Genomic DNA, 23,214 nt, shown 5'->3' on the forward strand with positions numbered 1-23,214 from the left:
GCCATGTATATCTATATTCAAATCAACATTCATTACAACTATTACACTAATCTTACTGTATAAGAAAGTCATCTCCTAAAGGAACACTTTAACAATGCATGAACAAAAAATAGTAATAAATTTCAGTGGAAAAGTACTTTAAAATTCAAGGAAAGAATAGAATGGAAATATAATTCAGGTGATAAAAATAGTAAATGAATATAAAATAAAATGGTGAATTCAACTGTGAAGATATTAAAGTTTACATTAATTATAAAAAAACAGAATTACTATCAGACAAAGAATGTAAGACAATATTTTTAAAAACTAACTATCTACCCTGTTTATAAGACATGCTGAATTTAAGTATAGAGGAAGGCTGTAAGTGAAAAAGTAAGAAAAGTCCTACTGAACCCATAACCAAAATAAGCAATTTCACCTTCAATAATATTACCATTATTTTCCAAATAACAACTAAAATTAAATATTAATATTTTTACAATATTATTTGAAGTCATTTTAAAGTATACCAATCTCAATTTTATGTACCTACTAAATAAACTTCAAAGTAAATAAGTCTAAATGAACAAAGAAAAGAATACACAGAATCTATTGACATAATAAAATGATATTTAATACCTTTAAATAAGACATAAATTATTTTGATATTAATAAATATGGGCTAGGATTATAGCTCAGTGGTATAGTGCTTGCCTCACATGCATGAGACCCTGGGTTCAATCCTCAGCATCACATAAAAATAAATAAATAATAGTATAAAAAATTAATAAATATAAGTGCACATTAGACTTATAGAATGTAATAAATGTAACCTAGGTGATGATATTTTTATGACAAGAAAACTTAGTAGATTTGAAGAGGAAGAAGTCATAAATAATGTATTGTGCAGATACACAGGATTTAAGTGAGTAAACAAAATATATTTAACTAAAATAATCACATCTGGATATTAATCTAAATACATGAGGATCCATGTGGAAACTAGGATCACACAAGTATCAAAAGCTGACATGTGTTTAATCAAAAATGATCTTTCTGGCAAAAGGTAGAATAGAAGAGAAGAAATATAATTGTTAAACGTCATTTCACCCAAACTGACAAAATGCCTCTTCAAAAAGGTCAAGATGATCATTTTCAAATAGCATTTAACCATTTCACTTACCATTCTGAGAATGGTTTACTACGACTTGGTCTCTAGAAAAGATTAAGCTTCCCACTTGACATTCCATTTTAACTTTGGAAATATTTATGCACCAGAAATCTCCAACTGAAAGAGATTATACTACTTTGATTTCACTCTTTTCAAGCACAATTTTTGTTTTATTACATTTGAACTTGAAATGGAAGAAAAGAAACAAATAAACCTCCAACTTAGAAGCCAAGTTGTCCAAGACAACAGTTCAGAGAACAATACTTTTAAGGCTGTTCTATGGCACTTGTTTGACCCACTTTTGTAAACTCAAAGAACGTTTTAGAGACTTGAAAATTTCGACCATTAACTGGCTTTAAAAATTGGTGTTTTATGATTTTTCTTTAGAGATAAAGAGAATGCTGTTAGATTATCAATAATTCACCATAAGCATCCAGTTGAGCTATCATCTGGATCAAGTTTGTCATGTGCCACAAAGAAATTAAACACCTTTGTTTGTTGCTCATGACCTCTCCTGGTTCCAGTACTACTTTTTAGATGTGGTTGTGTTTCTGCTGGCCTGTGTGGCAAATGTGATATTCATCATCACTAATTGCTGTCTGTTTTGTTGCCAAAAGTTTGCTAAACCAGGAAAGAAGCAAAAAAAGGGAGAAGTTTATTCAGCCTGAACCTGGGAGTCCTAACAGATGGACTTCTTCTAGTGTATTCCAGCAAAAAGCTGTTACAGTGCTAGCTACTGTTGTGAGAAATTTTCACAACCTACCATAATTGACTTAAAGTTTCTTTTCCAAGAATTTTGATTCCTGGTGAAGGAGTATAAATATTTCAGGTGAAATAAAAATCAAACTTTGGAAAAGAAAAAACTATATGAACCTATGTAGAAATTTAATAGTGTAATTTATTCTTCATACCCATAAATCTATTGAGCTTAATTAAAATTATTCTTTGTAATAAGACTAGTAAGGATTTATTCAGAGTACCAATATGGTTTCTCAAATTGTTGGCCTACTTTAACTTAATTTTAGTACAGAATTTTGTTCATTTAACTTTCTTAAAGAAAACACTCAATAATTTAAATTGTGTAAAAAGACTAAATCCTTCTATAGGATTTCAGAAACCAGTATTTCTGCTGTATTTTACTATAAACCCAGCCTCAGCATCACTTCTCTCCTGAGCATCTGGAAGTATGTTTGCCTAGTTTCAGCTAAGTCACTTCCCAATAGAATGTGTATGGAGTTAGAAACATAATGATTTTCATCTGCTTTCTATAGTTGAGCTATAGAAGAAAATATTTGGTTTCATTAGGTCATTATTACTTACTTGTAATCCTTCAAATGAATTCAACTGGTTGCCCACTCTCATAATCATACTTTGGACATAGATACTAGGTCTTAATTATAGGTTGTGTTAATACAGAACAGGAACAGGAAAGAAATTTGCTCTCACCTCAAATAGAACACAATGCTACCTACATTTGTTACAGTTATATTGTGAAATGTACTAAGTTTTGTAGACTGTTTGCAATTATGTTTACTGTTCTATAATTTGTAATTATGAAGAGCTTGTCTAATTTTTCTCTCTTTTCTCAGTAGCTAATTGCCTCATCCCACCCATAACTCTAATAAAGGATCTAAATCATTTGGAATGACTGAAAAATAAAATCTTCATAGTTTTCCTTCAAACCTCAGCTTGTTATCTATTACAATAATTACTAACACTGAAAGCAATATAAAAATTATATAAATTGTGTGGAAAAGAGATAAATAAAACCACAAGTAGTCCTAAAGCTGTCCTTTAAGGAAAATATCATAGAACATTTTTATGATCAATGTGGACCAAAACTGAGTAATAGTTATTTTTTTAAGTCAGCTTTTTCACTGGCTAATTTCTTCTGTGCTACAGATGAGGCAGAACATCCTGCTGGGAGAGTGTGCTTGAAGAAAGCAGCTCACATCATGACCAGGACACACAGCGAGAGAAACTCCACTTGCTACATATAAAATATATACCCCAAAGCCAGACCACCATTATCTGCCACCTAGAGATAAATACCACCTGCCTTCAATTACCTTTCAATGAATCTCATCAGGTCATTATTTCACTGATTGGTTTAAGGATCTCACAGTCCAATCATTTCCCCTCTAAACCATCTCACATTGTCTCTCAAGTGAGCTTTTAGAGAACCTCTCACACCCAAAATACAACAGTTTTTTTTTTCTCTTTTGATATGAATACCACCATCCAAGCCTCACAAGAAACAATCTTTGTTATAAGTTATTAATTAAAATAAATATTAAAACCTATTTTTATATCTTTTTGTCAATTCTTTATTCATGCATTATAGTATACAAGCTGATAGCATTTGATATGACATATTTGTACACGTACACAAAGACACACTATGACAATATAAGTTGGCCAATATCAGTTCCCAGCATTTCCCCCTGCCCTTTTCTCCTCTGATCCTTTGGCTCCTTCCCTCTCCTGATCTCCCACTAATTTGCATGAGATTCACACCAGTCTTTCCTTTTCCTCTCTAGCTTCCACATATGAGAGAAAACATAAAATCCTTGATTTTCTGAGTTTGACTTGTTTTGTCTAACACAATTATCTCCAGTTTCATCCATTTTCAGCAAATGACATAATGCTTTATCGTTGAAAAACCCTTCATTATGTACATATACCACATTTTGTTTATCTATTCATTCATTGGTAGGTACCTAAGCTGGTTCTATAATTTGGCTATTGTGAATTGTGCTGCTTAAATATGAGTATGCAGGTATCACTGTAATAAGATGACTTTAATTCTTTGGGGTTAAGTATTAAGAAGGTGTACAGCTAGGTAACATGATGGTTTCATGCCTAGCCTTTGAGAAACCTCATACTGACATCCATATGGTAGTACTAGTTGACAATCCCATCAACAGTGTTTCTTTTTTTACACATTTTATTCAGCCATTTATTATTCTTTTCATTATTGAAGACTACCATTCTGACTTGTTTGAAATTTAATCTCAGTGAAGTTTTGATTTACACTTCCACAAAGGTTAAAGACATCAAACATTCTTTTTCCATTTTGTTGTTAGTCATGTGCATGTCTTCTTTTAAGAAGTATATGTTCAATTCATTTGCTGGTTTAATAATTTGGTAATTTAGTATATTTAGATATTAATCCTTTGTCAGAAGAGAGTTAGCAAAGATTATTTCCAATTCTCTAGGTTCTCTTTTCACAATTCTTAAGGTTTCCTTTGTTGTGTGCAGAAGCTATCTAATTTGATACCTTCCGATTTATTAATTCTTGGTATTATTTCCTGAGTCTTAGGGCTTCTCTTGAGAAAGTTGTTCCCTATGCCTATACAGTGAGGTGTTGATCCTTTATTTTCTTCAAGGGGTTCCATAGTTTCTGGTCTAATTCCTAGGTCTCTGATCCACTTGTGGTTAATTTTTCTGAAGGTTGGGACAAAAGGGTATAATTTCATTCTTCTACACATGATAAGTTATTTTCCCAACATAATTTGTAGAAAAGGCAATTTTTTCTCCAAAGTATAGTTTTGGCACCTTTGTCAAGGATTAGATGACTGTACATATGTGTGGTTGTCTCTGTATCTTCATCTCTATACCAATGGTGTATGTGTTTTATGTTAATACTGTGCAGTTTTTGTTACTATACCTCTGTAATATAATTTGAAGTCAGACATTGTGTTGCTTTTGGCATTGCTTTCTGGGATCAGAATTACTTTGGGTATCCTAGGTCTTTGATAATTCCAAATAAATTTTAGGACTCTCTTTTTTCTACTTCTGTGAAGAATGCCATTGGTACTTTTATAGGGATTTCACTGAATCTGTATATTGCTTTTGGTTTTATGGTCAAGATTAGTATTCATCAAATAGTTATAAATATTACAAATCACCAAAAAAATATGAATAGTCATGTATACAAATACATGAAGGAGATGGATAGGAAATTCACACAAGGGAAAATGGCTACTAATTTGTAAAAATGACAATTGTCACACATGGGAATTGAAGGTACTCAATAAAATTCAGTAAATTTCAATAAATCTTGTAAGTACATTATAAGTACAAGGAACATACCTCAACACAATTAAATCTATATATTCAAAACACACAGATAACATGGTATTGAGTAGGAAAAAGTCAATTTTTTTCCTCCAAGTTTGGGAGTGAATAAAGGATATTAACTTTCACCACTCTTACCCAACATAATATTGGAAGTTCAACCCAGAATGATTAATCAAAGAAAGAAAGTTCATTTAAATTGGAAAAGAAGGAGTCAAACTATCACCTTTTTTTTTTCCAAATGATCTTATATAGAGCAAAACCTACTCACTCCACCATAAATCTTTTGAATGAAAAATAACAGATGCAATACTCTTGATAATGTTAGTGGATAAAAGATGAATATACAAGAGTGGCTAATATTTCTAAACACCAATAAGAAACTACCTGAAAAATCAAGAAATCAATCAATTTTATAATGGTTTTTGACAATAATTACCTAGGAATGAATTTAACATGAAAGATAAAAGAATTATAAACTATAATCATGAAATGAAATATATAGAAAAAATATATAGAAAAAAATTAATAATGTATTGAGAATGAAAAAAACTCACAAAGTCTAGAAGTGAAGGAGCAGAAACTTTGTAGAAAAAGTTAAATGTTAAAAATTAAGAAAAGTAAAATTAAGAAAGAAAGAAAGAAGATGGGGAAATGAAACAGTAAAAGACAATAGAGAATGCATAAAAATACCTCACTGAAGTTTAATGAAAATCTGGTACAACTATGAAAAATTAACATAATAAACAATAAAATGTGTGTAGGAAAAGAAAAGGGGAAAAAAGGAAATCAAGGAAAGTATTCCCCTTGAGGTGCTTGAATTCAAGAAGCTCCTTTCTAGGCCCTCTGATATTTGAACTTAACCAGGTATGGGTCATGAGGTGGGGTACTAGGCCACTGCTGAGCTCCCATCAAACACATTGTTGTATACATAACCTGAGCCTGGCCACACGTTCTCTTCCAGGCTACTCATTGGTGTCTTGTCTGCTGTGGAACTCAGTAGATTCCCATGAATTTGAATGCATATTTGGAAGTACTATTAGTCCTTATGAACTTCAGCATTATGTGTGCTAAGCAGACATTCAAGCAATGCACTTGGGGGTATTACAACTTCCCTAATTCTGGCATAGCACTGCATTGTGGGAAAAGCTGAGTGACCACTGAATTCTGCACTCCAGGGAAAACATCTACAGGTATCAAGTAATATGCCAGTACTAGTCTCAGTCCTATAAGACCTGGTCCCCATAAATGAGGTTTTCATTAATCAACAGAGAGAGTTAGGGACACCAAACTTACACAGACCATGTCCCCATTTGTTAAATTCTTAGAACAGTTTTGAAAGACTCTCCCCTTTACTAAGACTGTTCCTTGTAACTCTCTGAATCTGTCTTTGCAGCAGGGTGTCCACAGGAACCCAGAATTAGTAATGTTCCTTGTTTTTCTGATTCATAGAGTAGTTACTTCTTAACAATGGGGCCCTTCTAGAGATAGCTCCTGGTTATAATACACTAAGAGATGGTGAGGGTCATATTAAATTCTTCTCTCAGGCTAGCTTTTTATGCAGGAGGAGGCATTGTCAAATGAAACCCTTGTATTGAATATAAAAATTTTAAGTTTCCTTTACATTTATTATTACTAGTTTGTGGCTATCATTTTGAATTGCCTGCTTTCTCTCAGTTTAACTGGTGCTTGCATGTCAGTTTTGCCTGCCCAAACCTGGGAGGTTGGGTTGTTATTGCAGATTGTTTCATACATTTTTCTGAAATGCCTTTCTGCTCCTATATGGTTGTAGTTTCCCCAATGCAACTTCCAGGATTCCAGGATTTCTCTTCAGAATTTAACTTCTCCTTTGTTTATCTGACTCTTCTCTCTTTTTGGGTTCTTCCAAGGATACTAGTACCTCTTATGGGGACCTCTGTGACAATATAAAAACTAAGTGTTGTGTTCATAGTCTGGATTACTCTGGTAATGTAACAATTATCCTTAAACATTGAAATTCTCAAATAGAGGCCATGACTTCATTGGCCTATTAATGGGGAAAAAAAAAATTAGTTTTATACCTCCTGGTGTATAATTACTTGTTTCTTTGACATGTTCCAGATGCTACAACATTTATTTTGTATTAATCTCATTTCAGCACTCATGTCTTATTTCTCTCATAGAAACACATACATCCAGATGACTTTACATCTGTTCTTTTTAAACCAGAATTTTACCAAAGACCCCTCAAACAACCCAAATCTTTTCTTAAAGAGAAATCTGATCTTCTTGCCCCCTGTCACCAACTCTCAGCCTGAAGCAACCAGGGTGGTGATTTTCAATTTCCCCTTATAGCAGTAAGGGTTCCCTTAATTGGGGGGATGGGGAAAATGAAAACAGGGCAATACAGATATAGTGTAATGTAGGGGCATGCTACAACATGTGGAGCAAGTTGCATCAGGAAAGAGAAAGTCTTACTTGTTGGCTGCTATCTGCTTCTCAGTTCTGGGGGCACATCTCTCCTGCACGTATGTCAGAAGGAAATGGGGGTGGGGGGGAATTAAAAATCCTGACAGTGTAGGAAATAAATTATTATGTCAAGCAGATGGAAGCTAATTCAAAAGGAATTAAAATGTTTATATCCAGAATACTTTCCCCTCTTCTCAGCCTATTTCCAAGACTACCTGGTCGCAAAGGAATTATTCCTCATTGAAAGGAGTTGTACATGAATATCCCCTGTGTCATTTCCACATTTTGTTCAACCTATAGGTAAGATAGGAGAAAGAGGGTGTGTGAGATGAATGGAAATCCAAAATCTAGATATGAGCAGAACACGTTTACTCCCTTGAGCACCAGCTCCAGACCCCCTCCTCATTGGGAATTGAGAAGTGTCTCCCTCCCTCCCTCCCTTCCTCCCTCTCTGTGTGTGTGTGTGTGTATGTGTGTGTCTGTACTATCATTTAAATAAAACTTGTTTTCTTGCCTCGGCATTTCTCGGGATTTTAATCTTCAACACCAGGGAATAAGGACTTTATTCTAATTTTTAAGACTAGTTTCAAAAGCATGCAATAAAAGAACCACATATTTGGGCTGATTAGAAATAAATAAATAAATATTTAAATATTTATGACCCTGAAGGTGGTAATATGTGGTACGAATGCACAAATAAATTTCAATGGAAAAATTGGACTTCATGAAACTTAAAATTTTTCTACATGAAAGAGCACAATCAATAAAATAAATGAAAAAAATGACTATTATTTCCAAATCATACCTCTGGTAATGGATTTACATCAAGAATATATATAAAAAATTAGCAACTCAATAATAAATATATCACAAAATAAAAAATGACCAAAAACTGAATAGACATATCTTCAAGAAAAATTGTCAAAATGTCAATGAAAACATATGCAAACACCTGGAAATATATTATTACCAGCAGTAAAAAGAAATTCAGAAAGAACCATATTGAGATATTTGACTACATTTCTCATACCATAGTTATAATAAAATTAATAATAAAGTGTTAGCAATAATGTGAGATATTAAAACACTCATTCAATGCTGGTTAGAATGGAAATTAAAAAACAGTCATTCAATGCTGGTTAGAGGAAGGAGTCATTCTGGCCCTCAAAGGACAGAGTTTTCAAAAGACCCAAGAATTTGAATTTAACCTATATACTAAATAGAAATGAAAACATGTGCAAATAAAACTATTAAATAAGTATTAATAAATAAGATTATGCATAATAGCCCAAGGTTGGGAAAAATTAGTGTGCAAAAACTTAGGAATGAAAAAGAATGTGATATATTTTACACTATGAGTTCATTATTTGGCTTTGATAGGAAGCACACAAACATTAACAGTGGGCATAGGAGTTTAAGGGCATAATTCTATAAAGTAGGACCATTGAGCTGATACCCACATGCTTTCATTTTTACACACACACACACAAAATTTAACTGCTGGTTTCACTTAATAGATTATGCTATATTACTTAGCAAAGAAGCTGTTATCTGCAGGAGAAATGCAGGTCCAAAATGCCAATAAGAATACAAGGTACCCTGGTGGGAAGGGAGAGGTAGAATTTTATAAGCTTTACAAAGACCTGATTACAAAACTTAAGGAGATAAGGATAATTACCTGTAACCTTAAAATCATTTTAGGAGCAGGTTGCAACTAGAACAGGTCAGCATAGTTCAAAGTCACCTAGAATTGCCTTAGTATCCCTATTTCCTTTTTACTGTCCCTTCAATAAATGTATGTCTGCTACTCTGAGCAACATGTATAAAATATTTCTAGCATGACCACAAAAATCAGGAGAAAAGGGACTTCCATGGTTGCCTCAGTTCAGTGGCATAGCTCATGCCCTGTCACAGTATGAAAAGGAATGAAGTACTGACACATGTTGGAATATCGATAAGTGACATAATTTTAAGTATTGATATAAATCACCAAAACCCATGACAATTATTTGAAAATGTTGAAATCAATCATAATCCATATATTATATAACAATTATTTGAAATGCCACCAGAATAAGCTTATCCAGAGAGAGAGGAACATTGATTACAGGTTACCTAGGAATGAGGGACATGGAATGGTTAGAGGTACTGGGAGAGTTTGGATTGTTAAATGCCTCAACATTGAATGTTAACTGAGGTTTACAATTCTGAGATTCTACTCTGAAATTAAACAATTGAACTGTATACTTAAAAAATGGTGAGTTTCATTCTATGTGAATTATAGGCAAACAAAGATTTTACTTAAAAAACAATCTGTTAAACAATGATCTATAAGAAATGTTGATTCAACTATGTATTTACTTTAGTTCCAGCCAAGGAATCTATAGGAACAAGTCATCTCACTTGCAACCATTCCTTACACTATTCTAAAACTTTTAACATAAGATAGGTGTATTGCACATGCAGGATAATCCATTCTTAACTGCAGGAGAGCATGTATAACCATGAAAGAGTCATTACACATACACTAGCAGGAAGTCACCTAATGATTTTTCAAAGTCTTCTTTGATTCTTCTACTTGGCATCCAGGTATACTAAATGTTCACTTATGCATTTACTTTTATGCGTACAAGTTACTTTTTAAACAAATAATGATTTTTTCTTGGATATTTGCAAGAGCAGAGGGAATTCAATGTGAAAGAAAGCCTTGCATTTCACCAGGATGTCTATGAAAATGACTGTAGTTCTGCTCCTGTTACAGCTGATACAAGTTGGTTCTGAAAGTTGTGGAAAGGTGCTGGTTTGGGCAATGGAATACAGCCATTGGATCAATATGAAGACAATACTGGAGGTGCTCACACAGAGGGGGCATGAGGTGACTGTTTTGAGACATTCAGGTTCCATTTTTTGTGGGTGAAGACAAATCATCTGCCATTAAGTTTGAGAATTATGCTTCATCATTTTCAAGAGAATATATAGAGAGTTTTACACTCAATCACTTGGTATAATTATTTATGAAACAGTTTGAAAAATCCATTTTGGAAATATTCAAGATTTCAAAAAATTATGGGCTAGTTTTCTGATTAAGTAGAGACTATATGTAGAGATGCAGTTTTGAACAAGAAACTTATGGCAAAACTACAAGAATCAAGGTTTGATGTCATTCTTTCAGATGCCATTTGTCCCTGTGGTGAGCTGCTGGCTGAAATTCTTCAAAAACCATTTGTTTACATTCTCTGCTTATCACCTGGTTACAAAATTAAAAAAGTATAGTAGGGTACTACTTTTTTCTCCTTCCTATATGCCTGTTATATTTTCAGGATTAAGCAATCAAATTACATTTGTTGAGTGGGTAAAATATATGCTCTACGTTCTTTATTTTGATTCTTGGTTCAAATTATTTAATGAGAAGAGATGGAATCAGTTTTACAGTGAGATACTGGGTGATTTGCAAATGTTCTCTCATTTCAAAGTGGAAAATCCATCTACTATAGAGAGATCCATCAGTTTCTTCATAGTGCACTTTGAAGCATGAAAATGTTTCATTTTAGTTAAATAATTCTTTAATTATCAAAATTGCCCCAATTTAAATGGAAATGCAATGTAAAGTACAAAGTGCCCAGCACATCTACAATAAATTCAACATTCATCACAATGATCAGTAATATTACTATATAAGGAAAACATCACCTAAAGGAACACTTTAATATTTCGTGAACAAAAACAAAATAGTAATAAGATTCAATGGAATAGTGCTTTTAAAGTATCAAGAAGAAAATAGAATGGGAATGAAACATAGGTCAGAAAAACAGAAAATGAATCTAAAATTAAATAGTTAATTCAACTGTGAAGGTAAACTAGAATTATTATCAAAGACCATATTTTTAAAACTAACTCAACTAACTAAACCTTGTTTATAAGACATAATAAATTTAAGTATACAATAAAACATGAGTGAAAATGTAAGACAAGTCCCAATGAAGCCATAATCAATGTAAGCTATTTCACTTCTACTACTATTACCAAAATAGTCCAAAATAACCTCTAAAAATAAATACTAATAATTATTCAAGTATTATTTCATAAACCATTCCAAACAATACCATTCTAAATTTTATGCATCTACTAAAAAGAGTAAACAAGTCTAAATAACAAGAAGAAAGTACACACAGAATGTAATAATAAATGATTTTGTAATAACTTTTTGTAATAACTCAGAAATTATTTTAAAAATTAATAAATACAAGTGCATATAAAATTTGTAGAAAGTGACAAATGTAGCCTAAGTGATGAATGTATATTTATGCCATAAAACCTACTCAGTACATTTTTAAAAAACAAAATCATAAATAATATATTGTTCAAACATGCAGTAATTAAGTGAGGAAACAAGTATATAAATATTTAACTAAAATAGCCACATCTGGATATTAATCTAAATACATGGGGAGCCATATGAAAATTTTGGTCACATCAGTATTAGAAGCTGACATATGTTTAACTAAAAAGGATCTTTCTGGGTATTGAGTGAAAATACATAGCAACAGGTAGAAGAATAGAAGAGCAAAATAGAATTGATGGAAGTCATTTCACCCAACATTACACAATACCTCTTCAAAAACATCAAGATGATCATTTTTAAATAGTGTTTAACCATATCACTTACCACACTAAAATTGCATACTTCCACTTGGTCCACTAGGTAATATTACCTTTCCCACCTGACCTTCCATTTTCACTTTGGAAAATATTTGTCCAACACAAATCTCCAACTTAAGGAGCTTGAATGACTTCAAACCCATTCTATACAATAACCATTTAATTATATTTGAACTTTGAAATGGAAGTAAATAAATAAATCACCGTCTTAGAAGCTGAATTTCTCAAGACAACAGAATTAAAAAAAAAATTCTTCTATGGCTATTCTATGACACTTATTTAACTGAGTTTTGTGAAACTTTCAAAGAAACTTTTGATAGAACCAACCTGATCTTTTCTTAAAAATGGGAGCCATCTCATCACAAAGCCATGAAAAGATAATTTTGGCTTTACTAGAAATTACTGCAAATTCTGAACCTGCTTGGAATGCCTGCCCGTGCCTTGAACTCATCCATGCCCGGCTGTCTGACCAGATAGCAGCCCTCTCTGAAACTTTAGTGATGCCTCACAAATCTTCGCCTTCCCTGGCCAGATAACCACCTTCTCTGAGGCTCTAATGACCTTCATAAATTCTGATGTCGGGGCAGCAAAAATGTAAACTACCATTAGTGTTATGCTCCTCAGAGTTCTGTTATCTGTAACCCCCCTTTGTGTAACTTTCTGGGCTATAAAGCTGGGCTGCAGGAAAGATTCTGCTGTCTTGTTCCCATGGTTTTGGGTGGGAGAGGCAGCCTGGCAGGTCAAAATAATAAGCTTGCTTTAATTTGATTTTGATTGGAGTCAGTGGTCTTTTCTTGCATCCTGGTCTAGCATTTTGGAGGCCCTGGCGAGATGACCCTGCCAGACCAGACCAGACCACAAGACCAGACTGCTGGAAATTCGAAAGCCAGCTTTTGCTCCAGAGCTCCAGGTTGGATAGTCTCTCTAGGGGGTGCACACCTTGAGACATTGCAAGGCCTAGGAGTGAGCCTCAGTCCCTGGAGAACTGCAGTGAACTGCCGCACTAAAACTATTAGCAAGCACCTGGTGGAGGAGGCCTCCATAGGTAAGTGGTGCCTTTATAACATCTGGCATCCAGTTAAGGGAGATCTCTTCTGAAGCAAAGAGGTGGCCTGGGGAGGCTCACATATACTCCTGTCCAGGACAGTAAGGAGAAATCTTTCTGTCCTAGTTCTGTAGGGAATTCCTCTAGAAGGGTAGAGAGGTGCTGAAGCACATGCTCCTACCCCGGGAGCTTTAGCAAGATGCTGCATTGCTCCTCTGTTTTTTTGTTTCTGTGCCAGGTTTCTGTTTTCTTGTGTTTTGTTCTGTGTTCTATATGGGTGTTTTTTTGTTTGTTTGTTTGTTTGTTTTTATGCCTTTTGTTGTGTGACTTCTGTGGTAAAAAACTTAAGGGTATTGGACATGAAAATGGGTAATAAAGCAAGTAAGCCTGACACCCCTTTGGACTGTGTTTTAAGGAACTGCAATGAACTTTACCCCCCCTTTTTAAGCAGGATGAGAGAAACCCCTATTTGGCTGCCTGGAGCACACACATTGCAGAGGGCAATGCCTGCTGGGGACCTAAGAACTGAGTATCTCCCAGATTAACAAGTGAAACTCCTTTAAAACATCTTGCCCCTCCAGAGCAAGAGAGTCACAACCTTTGGGGCAGAGTCCCCTGAGTTTCTCCTTTGTTATCAAAGCAATAAACTTCTCTTTTTCTTTTTCTCAAAGCCCTGTCCTCATTATTAAATTGGCATTAATTGGCTTCAAGGTCAGAAACCAAACTTTAAGTTACAAATTTGGCACCTTATGGAACTTTGAAGGAGCCCCCAGGGGAACTTTTTCAGAGCTGACTACTGAAATGTTAGGAGATATGGAGCATGCCTGGGGTGGAACTGAACCAGAAGAGCTAATCCTGTAAGTAAAAGGAGGGACTGAGGGACTCCCAGCAGCTGCTGAAGCCCTGTTGCTTCGGGGAATTCCCGCCTTCTTTCCTTGCACTGTAAGGATTATGCCACCTCTGTCTACTTAAAAAAGAGAAAAAAAAGGGGGGGGGACACTAAATGCAGTAAAGTCGCCACCGAGACCCTTAATTTTACATTTCAGGTTGCCCCTCTGTGAAAACATCTGGTCCCCTTGTGGGGACATCTATGGTGCCACTAGTGTAGGAGATTTTTCTTTTATCTGCTCTGTTTTAAAGGTTTCTGTCTGTCAGCCATAGTCTGGAGCTCCTTTCTGTCTGTCTGTCCTGTGTCTTTGTTTCTGGCCCTTTAAGACATGTGCAATAATGTGTTGATATTATAAATTCTTTCTTGGGAATGATCTTGGCTGAATGTGTGTCTAAAAGATGATATTTTATTGTAACTATCTGGTATCTGAATGGGTTTTTGAAGCATTGTACAATCTTGCAGTTAAAAGTTGGGTTTAGGTAATTGTTTAGTTTATGATTTCAGATAATTCACACCAGAGAACTTAAATATTTAGGATGGAAAACTAAAGAACTCTACTTCCAAGTTGGAAAGTAACTACCAATCATTCAGGTTTTTTTTTCACCAATTTTGAATTGGGTAGCCTGGGAAAATGTCACTGTGTGTACCAGTGCATTAATTTGGACAAGGATAGTAAATCATAGTATGGTATCTGTTGACAAAACAAGATGTAAAAATATAAAATTTTGTAAATTTTATCTTAAACTTGTATCATAATTTTCAACATCTGAACCTGCAAAATATGACTTATGGTTAAAATGCCTTAGGCCTGAGGTGTCTGCTCAGAATAGAAGATTTCCTTGCTCCTTCCAGACCTCAGCCAGGATTTATGTTGAAATGCAAATGAAAGAAACCTGCAAGCTCAGTAGGAGACTGATCTGAGGCCTTAAAAAAAAAAAAAAAAAAAAAAAAAAAGTAAATTGTATGGTATTTACTAATTACTGGCCAGTCATTTTTTCTAAGACTCTTGTTTTTTTTCTAGATTCTGTATTTTTTTTAGCTCATGATTTTTATCCTACAGACCTAGGTTAATGTTTTTCTGATCAGTACTATCTTTGACCAACTGTGGAGTTTTTGAAACATTGCAATGGAGATTTCACCTGGGAAAAGCTACAAGACCTTTACTATTGTTATGTGTGCACATTTGTGTTATGTGTTGTATGTCTATATGTACATATGTCCGAATTTGTGTTATGTGTTGTATGTCTATATGTACATATGTCCGTATATCATATATATGATATACAAAATAACATATATAAGGAGTGCTCATAAAAACAAATTTTTAAAAAATGGATCCAAAGATCTTTAATTCACGTGATTTAAATGGTTCAATTTAAATTGGATAAACAGATACAAATAAATGTCTTTAAATTTAAACTTACAAGTTTTTCTAGGTGTTCAAAATAACTAATAAAATATTAATGTCTATAAAATGTCTAATATGTCTTGGTTCTAGAACTTTTCTTTCAACAAGAAAAAATGATTAACACAGTTCAATACATTTGTCTAATATTTTGATAAATAAGTAAAGTAAATTTGATATGGGATTACTCATTCATGAGTACTTTTGTTAGATATCTGATTTATTTACTAAGGTCTGTATAAGTTTGTTTTTACAATCAGTCATGTGTTAAAAAGACAAGAATTTCTCAAAACATAATTTACCTATAATATTGTGTTTATTACATGAACTATATGTTTTTACTCTTGTTAATTTTATTTTGTAATTTCCTTCTAAATGAAGGAAAATAGTGTTAGTGTTTTGCAGAGGTGTTGCTTTAAGAACACAACCTGGGTTAATTTAAGATAATAAGCCATCACCTACAAGACAGATGGCTTATTATTATCAGTTGGGGTCTGTATTATTCTATCACTTAATAGATAGAATAATACAGACCCCAATTGATAAAAAGGATAAATAATTATAAACTTATAGACATTAAAGCCAAGAACTCTTAATATAAGGCTGTTAAAATTTATTTGCTGGATGTTTAAGATTAAGATTTAAAATTAAAGTTAAATTAAAAGGGCCAAGAAAACCAATATTTGGCTCTTGCCCTCTGAGTCAGTCTGAATCCAGGGAACAGGGGACTTCTCTAAAGAGCTTTGCAACTCTGGGCCACATAACCTCCCGATCAGGGAGATTAATGAGATCACTGGAGAACAGAAACCCAATCAGTGCATTTGCTATGAAGAGGAGGGTCATCAGAGAAGGGAGACATCCCTAATGCTTCTGAGAGAAGCCACATGGTCAAGCAAGACCTGGATCCATCCTAGTGCAAATGGCACTAGAAGAACTGAGAAGCTTCTTTTAAGTTTCCCCAGGAATGAATCCCATAAAAACTCAGCTGACTGTTGACAATAGATAGAAACAAAAGTCAGTTTGACTGCTTCATCTTAAACACTTAGCAAAGACAGTTAAAACCAAAATACAGCCATTCCTGGGCATTTTAAATAATAATAATAATAATAATAATAATAATAATAATATTTTAAGGTATACACTTTATGTTAGCCTCCCAAAATAAGTAAGACTGGAGGCTACAAAGAAAGATTCTGAGACAAAAAGAGACTATCAAGAGGAGCTGCCAGAGACAGAAGTGTTTTTTTTTGTTTGTTTGTTTAAGGCCTACAGATATTCCTAACCTTCACAGGTAGGCTTGGTGTTTGCTAGTATGATTATCCAGCCCTGAGTAACAGAATTAAAGGTTTCTCTATTAGACACAGAGGTCATACTAGTAAAAGGATTTTACTTGATCAGATGATATTATTAAACTGTATCTTATGGAAAAGGACATCTGTAACACTAAAAGTTTAATGTTGTGTTTACATTCCTGATAACTTTGAAATTGTTAAAGATTTACATTTCTATATAAAGGCCTTGTCCACTCTGGCCTTATTATGGGGATGGCTTCTCCTGGTAAATATATATATATATATACTAACTTCTCAGCCCTCACATCTCCTGGTGAGGGAACTTCTATACAGTGACATGTTCCAGCTGCTGCACCATTTATTCAGTGCTCATGGTTTTTGTTTCTCTCATAGAAGCACCCATCCCCAGATGACTTTACAACCTGTTATTCCCCAATCCGACTTCAAACCGATCTGACTTCTAAAAGGAAACTCACATCCCTCATGCCGTGCTCCCTTATATCACCCCCTCTCAGCTCAGAAGAAGCCAAAATGAGCAACATCCCTCTTCTTACAACAGTGGAGCCAAAAATAAATAGACTGTCAATATAAGTAATTAATTAAGTCAGATCAAATCAGGGAGACCAGTTTTAGGTGAGTTCTAAAAAGTTGGAGACTTACCTGAGGGATTAAAATTCCCTCAGTGCTCTTCTTCTACCCTATCAAAGATTTGAAAGGGACACATAAGAAAAGGGGGGAATGATAGACCCAACCTGATCTTTTCTTAAAAATGGGAGTCATCTTGCCATAAAGCCATGAAAAGATAATTTTGGCTTTACTATAAATTACTACAAATTCTGAACCTGCTTGGAATGCCTGCCCGTGCCTTGAACTCACCCATGCCTGGCTCTCTGACCAGATAGCAGCCCTCTCTGAAACTTTAGTGATGCCTCACAAATCTTCGCCTTCCCTGGCCAGATAATGACCCTCTCTGAGGCTCTAATGACCTTCATAAATTCTGACATCGGGGCCTGCAAAAATGTAAACTACCATTAGTATTATGCTCATCAGAGTTCTGTTATCTGTAACCCCCCTTTGTGTGACTTTCTGGGCTATAAATCTGGGCTGCAGGAAAGCTGCTGCTGCTATCTTGTTCCCATGATTTTGGATGGGAGAGGGAGCCTGGCAGGTCAAAATAATAAGCTTGCTTTAATTTGATTTTAATTGGAGTCAGTGGTCTTTTCTTGAGTCCTGGTCTAACACTTTCAGGGACTTAAAATTGTAGGCCAATTAACTTTTTTAAAATATTGGTATCTTATGATTGTTGTATGGATATAAAGAGAATGTTATGAGATTATCAAGAATTCACCATAAACATCAGGGAAGCCTCTGGACCCTGCTGTCTTCTGGATTGAGTTTGTCATGCGCCACAAAGGAGCTAAACACCTCCGGGTTGCTGCCCATGACCTCTCCTGGTTCTAGTACTACTCTTTGGATGTGCTTCAGTTCCTGCTGGCCTGTGTGGCAACTGTGATATTCATCATCACCAAATGCTGTCTGTTTTGTTGTCAGAAGTTTGCTAAAACAGAAAAGAAAAAAAAAAAAAAGAGGAATACTTTATTCAGCCTGAACCTGGGAGTCCTCACAGACAGGCATTTCCAGTTTACTCCAGCAACAAGAAGATACAATGCTAGACTCCCTACTGCCCATGAGAAAACAAATTTTCACAACCTACCTAATGAATTAAAAGTTTCTTTTCTAGAGATTTCATTCCTGGTCGAGGGGTATAAACATTTCAAGTGAAAGAAAAATCAAATGTCAGGAAATATTAAACTATATAAATCTACCTAGAAATTGAATATTATACTTTATTAGTCATACTCAAAAACTTGATAAGCTTAATTATGATTATTCATTGAGATAAGACTAGTAAGTATTCACTCACAGTATCAACATGGTTTCTCAGATTCCTACCTGCTTTAACTTCATTATGGTATAGATTTTTGTACATTTAACTTTCTTGAAGAAAGCCCTCAATAGTTACAATTTGTAAAAATCATACTCTTCCTTTTGGGTTTGAGAAACCAGTATTGCTAGTGTGTTTTATTATAATCCAGTCTCACCATCAATTCTCTCCTGAAGCATTCATAAAGTCATTTCCCTTCTTCCACTTAAATCACTTCCCAATACAATGTCTGTGGAATTAAAAACATAATGATTCCTATCTGCTTTCTATAGTATAATTAATTATAAATAAATATATTTGCTTTCATTTGCTTATTATTATTTACTCTTAATTTTTCAAAAATAGTGATCAGGTTGCCCATTCTCATAATCATACTTTGGAAACAGATACTAGGTCTCAATTTTAGGTTGTGGTAATATAGAACATGAACAGAAAACAAACTTGCTGAGTTTTGCTCTTCCCTCAAATAAGACACAATGCTATCTCTATTTGTTACTGTTATGATGTGAAAAGTAATGAGACAGTTTGCAATTATGTTTACTGTTCTACAACCTGTAATTATGAAGAGTTTGTCTAATTTTTCTGTTTCCTCAGTAACTTATTGTCTCATCTCACCCATAACACTAATAAGGAATCTACACAGATACACAATAAAAGAGTATAATTTGGCCAATAGCACTCCCAAGCACTAAACCCCTCCCTCTCCACCTCCCACTCTTTGGTTCCTTTCATCTCTTGATTTAACTTTGATTTTCATGAGAACTGCCTGCATCTTTCTTTTTCCTCTATAGCTTCCACATCTGAGAGGAAACATAAAACCTTGGATCTTCTGAGTTTGAATTATTTTGTTTAACCTACTGGTCTCTATTTCCATCCATTTTCATACAAATGACATAATTTTATTTATTTTCCTTTATGGCTGAATATTTATCTCTAAACTTTCTTGAGTTGTCTTACATATGAGCTTTTGGGGAACATCTAATGTCTACAAGGTATCAGTGTTAAGAGAAAGTTGGAAAAAAAAATCAACCACATTCTTACCTACATGTTCTTACCTGTACAGTGTGAGATATTAGTAGTAGAGTCTGTCAGCCACACTTGATGCTGAAATCCAAGTTCAGGTTACCACTCATCCTCCAAGAGAGTAGAATACTCTGACTATCACCACTACTTGTCTCCTGATTTAAGACTCATCATAGGAGATCTCTTAGTTTCCAGTGCACTTGAGAGTTAATCATTGAGCAATTGGCCTCTAATTAATTAAAATTAGTTAATTTCAGCTGAGACTCCTCATAGATCACTCTTGGAAGCTTAAGGGAAGTCTCTTGACTCCTTTAACTTTTCCTCTACCAGCTGTGCCATATGCCAGACCCCTATCAGGGTCTTGGTGATCACATGCAGCTTCCCTTGGAACAATCATGGATAGTTTCTTCCTCAGTTCCCCTCCTTTTTGTAATATGTTCAGTAATTGTCTTCTTTTTCTCTAGAATCCACACAATTCCCCTGATTGGGAGGTCAGTTGACTCACCAGAGTTTTAGGGCTCTTAGAGAGATTCCATCATTCCCTAGGTCCTGAATGATCTTAGAAGACAAGGTCCAAAATATTGCCTTCTTTCTTAGCCTTTTTAATTCCTTCTATTTTGTGTCCAAGTTTTGTTTTTAAACATAAAGCAGACCAGTTGAAACAATCTTAAATAGAAATGGTTTTAAATTTATTAACTATGATTTCATGGTCAACTTATCCATTTAATTGGGGTTCCTATGAGTACTCAGAGTAAGAATTATGTTTTGTCTATTCTGTAGGTGATGGATTATTATCTATTAAGATTATTGTGTTAGAAGTAGTACTTCTATAAAACACTAACAGATAATAATCATAAAGTTCTACAAAAAATAGAAAATAAAAATAACAAGAAAAAAACATATTCAGTGTATATGAAAGCTTTGAATGTGGCAAAATGTTTTCATGTTCTACATTGTCAAACTTTAAACAAATCAGGCACTCCTTATTACCTCTCCAAAAATCACATTTAAATTTCCATCTGAATTTAAGAGTACTTTTATCCAGTTAAAAAACATTAAATGACATAAATAGATGCTGAATTAAATTTTTATGTTCATAAACATCTGAAAACTTGTTACAAAAAATTATTGAAACTTTAGTTTACAGAATACCAACTTGGTAAAGAGCTTTTATAAGATTTACAGTATAAAAGACTTGTATGCTTGGTGTCATGTTTTACATATGAAGTGTCCCCCAAAAGCTCATGTGAGACAATGCAAGAAAGTTTAAAGGAGAATTGATTGAGTTATGAGAGTTTTAACCTAATCAGTGCATTAAATTCCTGCCATAGACCAAATGGGTAGTAATTGTAAGTAGGGAAGATGAGGCTGGAAGAGGTAGGTCATTGGAAGCCTGTCTTTAGGGTACATAGTTTGTCCCTGGAAAATGGAGTTCTCTCTCAGTGCTTCCTGGTACTGACTATTTTTACTTTCTTAAGTTTACATTTTGAAGCATGTGAATGCTTATGAAATCCTTATAAAATTTCTAAACTTTTGTCAATTACTTCTTATTTAATAAGATGAAATACTTTACTTTTTGTACTTTTTTTCAAATATAGTTTTTTTTTCTTTTTCATTCTTTCTTTTTACATACAAAATTACATCTGTTAGTTGGAATTTTAATTCTTAGAAACCTTGCTTTATTTTAGTATGACTCAGATATTGGGAGAACCTGTACAGTGGGAGATACTAGTAGTAGAGTCTGTCAGCCACCCTGGATGCTGAAATCCAAGTTCAGGTTACCACTCATCCTCCAAGAGGGTAGAAGCAATCTGACCATCACCACTACTTATCTCCTGATTTAAGACTAATCCTAGGAGATCTCTTAGTTTCCAGTGCATTTGAGAGTTAACCCTTGAGTAATTGGCCTCTAAATAAAGATATTAAGAATTTAAATAAATAAATAAAGCCCACAGATCTAACACACACAGACACAGACACACACACACACACACACACACACACACACACACACATCATTATTCAAAACAAAGAAATCAAAACAAAAATATGTTAATTTTGATACATAGGACAAAAGGTGAATTCGTCAGAAAAACCATGAGCTTAAAAAAAGGGTAGCTTTTTCCTTAAAGAAATGGCGATAATTATTGTAATAACAGAGTATGAGAATGTTTATATCATACCAGAGTGCATGTTAGTATCAGAATAGACTCAGTCCAGATATTTAAGTATTTTGAAATTCTATGATGTTCAGGAAGAGATGGTATCTTAGGAAAAAAGTTCTCATGAGAAATAAAACTTGTATATGTGGAATTTTTCTATTGCTCTTCCCTTTTGTCACTGTTAAATCTAGAGAGAAGAACCACAGAAAGTGGGAGCCCCCTGTCATTCCTCGGCTTCTTGTGTCAGATTTCTGTATTATGAACCTGAGTCCTTCTAGTTTGGATTGACATTCATCATGTCCCTAAAGAAAAATATAAGTTCATCTTTTAAAGCTTTGTAGAGCTCTTGGACCTGGCACACCATCCTGTCCAAATTCCGTGTTCCTCTCTCTGTTTCCTCCTTTCTCTAGTATTTAGGGAGTAACTGATTGAAAGAACAGAGTCTCCGAATACAAGAAAAGAGAAAGCAGACATTTATGTGCAACAGTATCATGATTCAAAAGTGACACTTTTAACCTAAGCATGGTGGTGCATAACCTGTAATCCCAGTGATTCAGGAGGCTGAGGCTGAAGGATGACAAGTTCAACACCAACTGCTGCAACTTGTTTAAGTTCCCTAAGCAACTTTGGAAGACTATGTCTCAAAATACAAAAATAAAATTGGCTGAGGATATGACTCAATGGTTAAGCACCCCTGATCAATCACCAGTACCCCCAAAATAAAAAATAAAAGTGACTGAGCAAACTATACTGGGAAAGTTTCTATTTATTTGACTTGAAACAGTGCAAATTTGAACAAAGGCTTGTGCTGAGGTATGTAATTCGATAAATGTACTTTTTCCTTTCAAATTATTTTAAACCATTTCTTTTAAATTTCATTTGTCCATTTTATTTTACATATTTTATTTATAAATATTAATCCAATCAGTACAAAAGGGATGCCTTGATAGTTGTTTTAAAAGCATCTATTATCTATCTGGTTATAAAGCTGTTTCTTGTAAAATATGAGTAGTTCAAATTTATCACTAGGAAAAATCAATAAATAATACAGGCATTGATTCACCTTTGATGTTTATATAACAAGCATAATCTGGACAAATTCTCTGCTTTATTAAT

General features: G+C 34.1%; 1 pseudogene; it reads left to right on the forward strand.

Moving 5' to 3' along the window:
- The first annotated feature begins 10,400 nt into the window (after nt 1-10,400).
- Nucleotides 10,401-11,213, forward strand: LOC144257190 (UDP-glucuronosyltransferase 2B15 pseudogene; annotated as a pseudogene).
- Nucleotides 11,214-23,214: the final 12,001 nt, after the last annotated feature.

This window comes from Urocitellus parryii, chromosome 10, assembly GCF_045843805.1.
Source record: "Urocitellus parryii isolate mUroPar1 chromosome 10, mUroPar1.hap1, whole genome shotgun sequence".
In the NCBI taxonomy this organism is placed as follows: domain Eukaryota; kingdom Metazoa; phylum Chordata; class Mammalia; order Rodentia; family Sciuridae; genus Urocitellus; species Urocitellus parryii.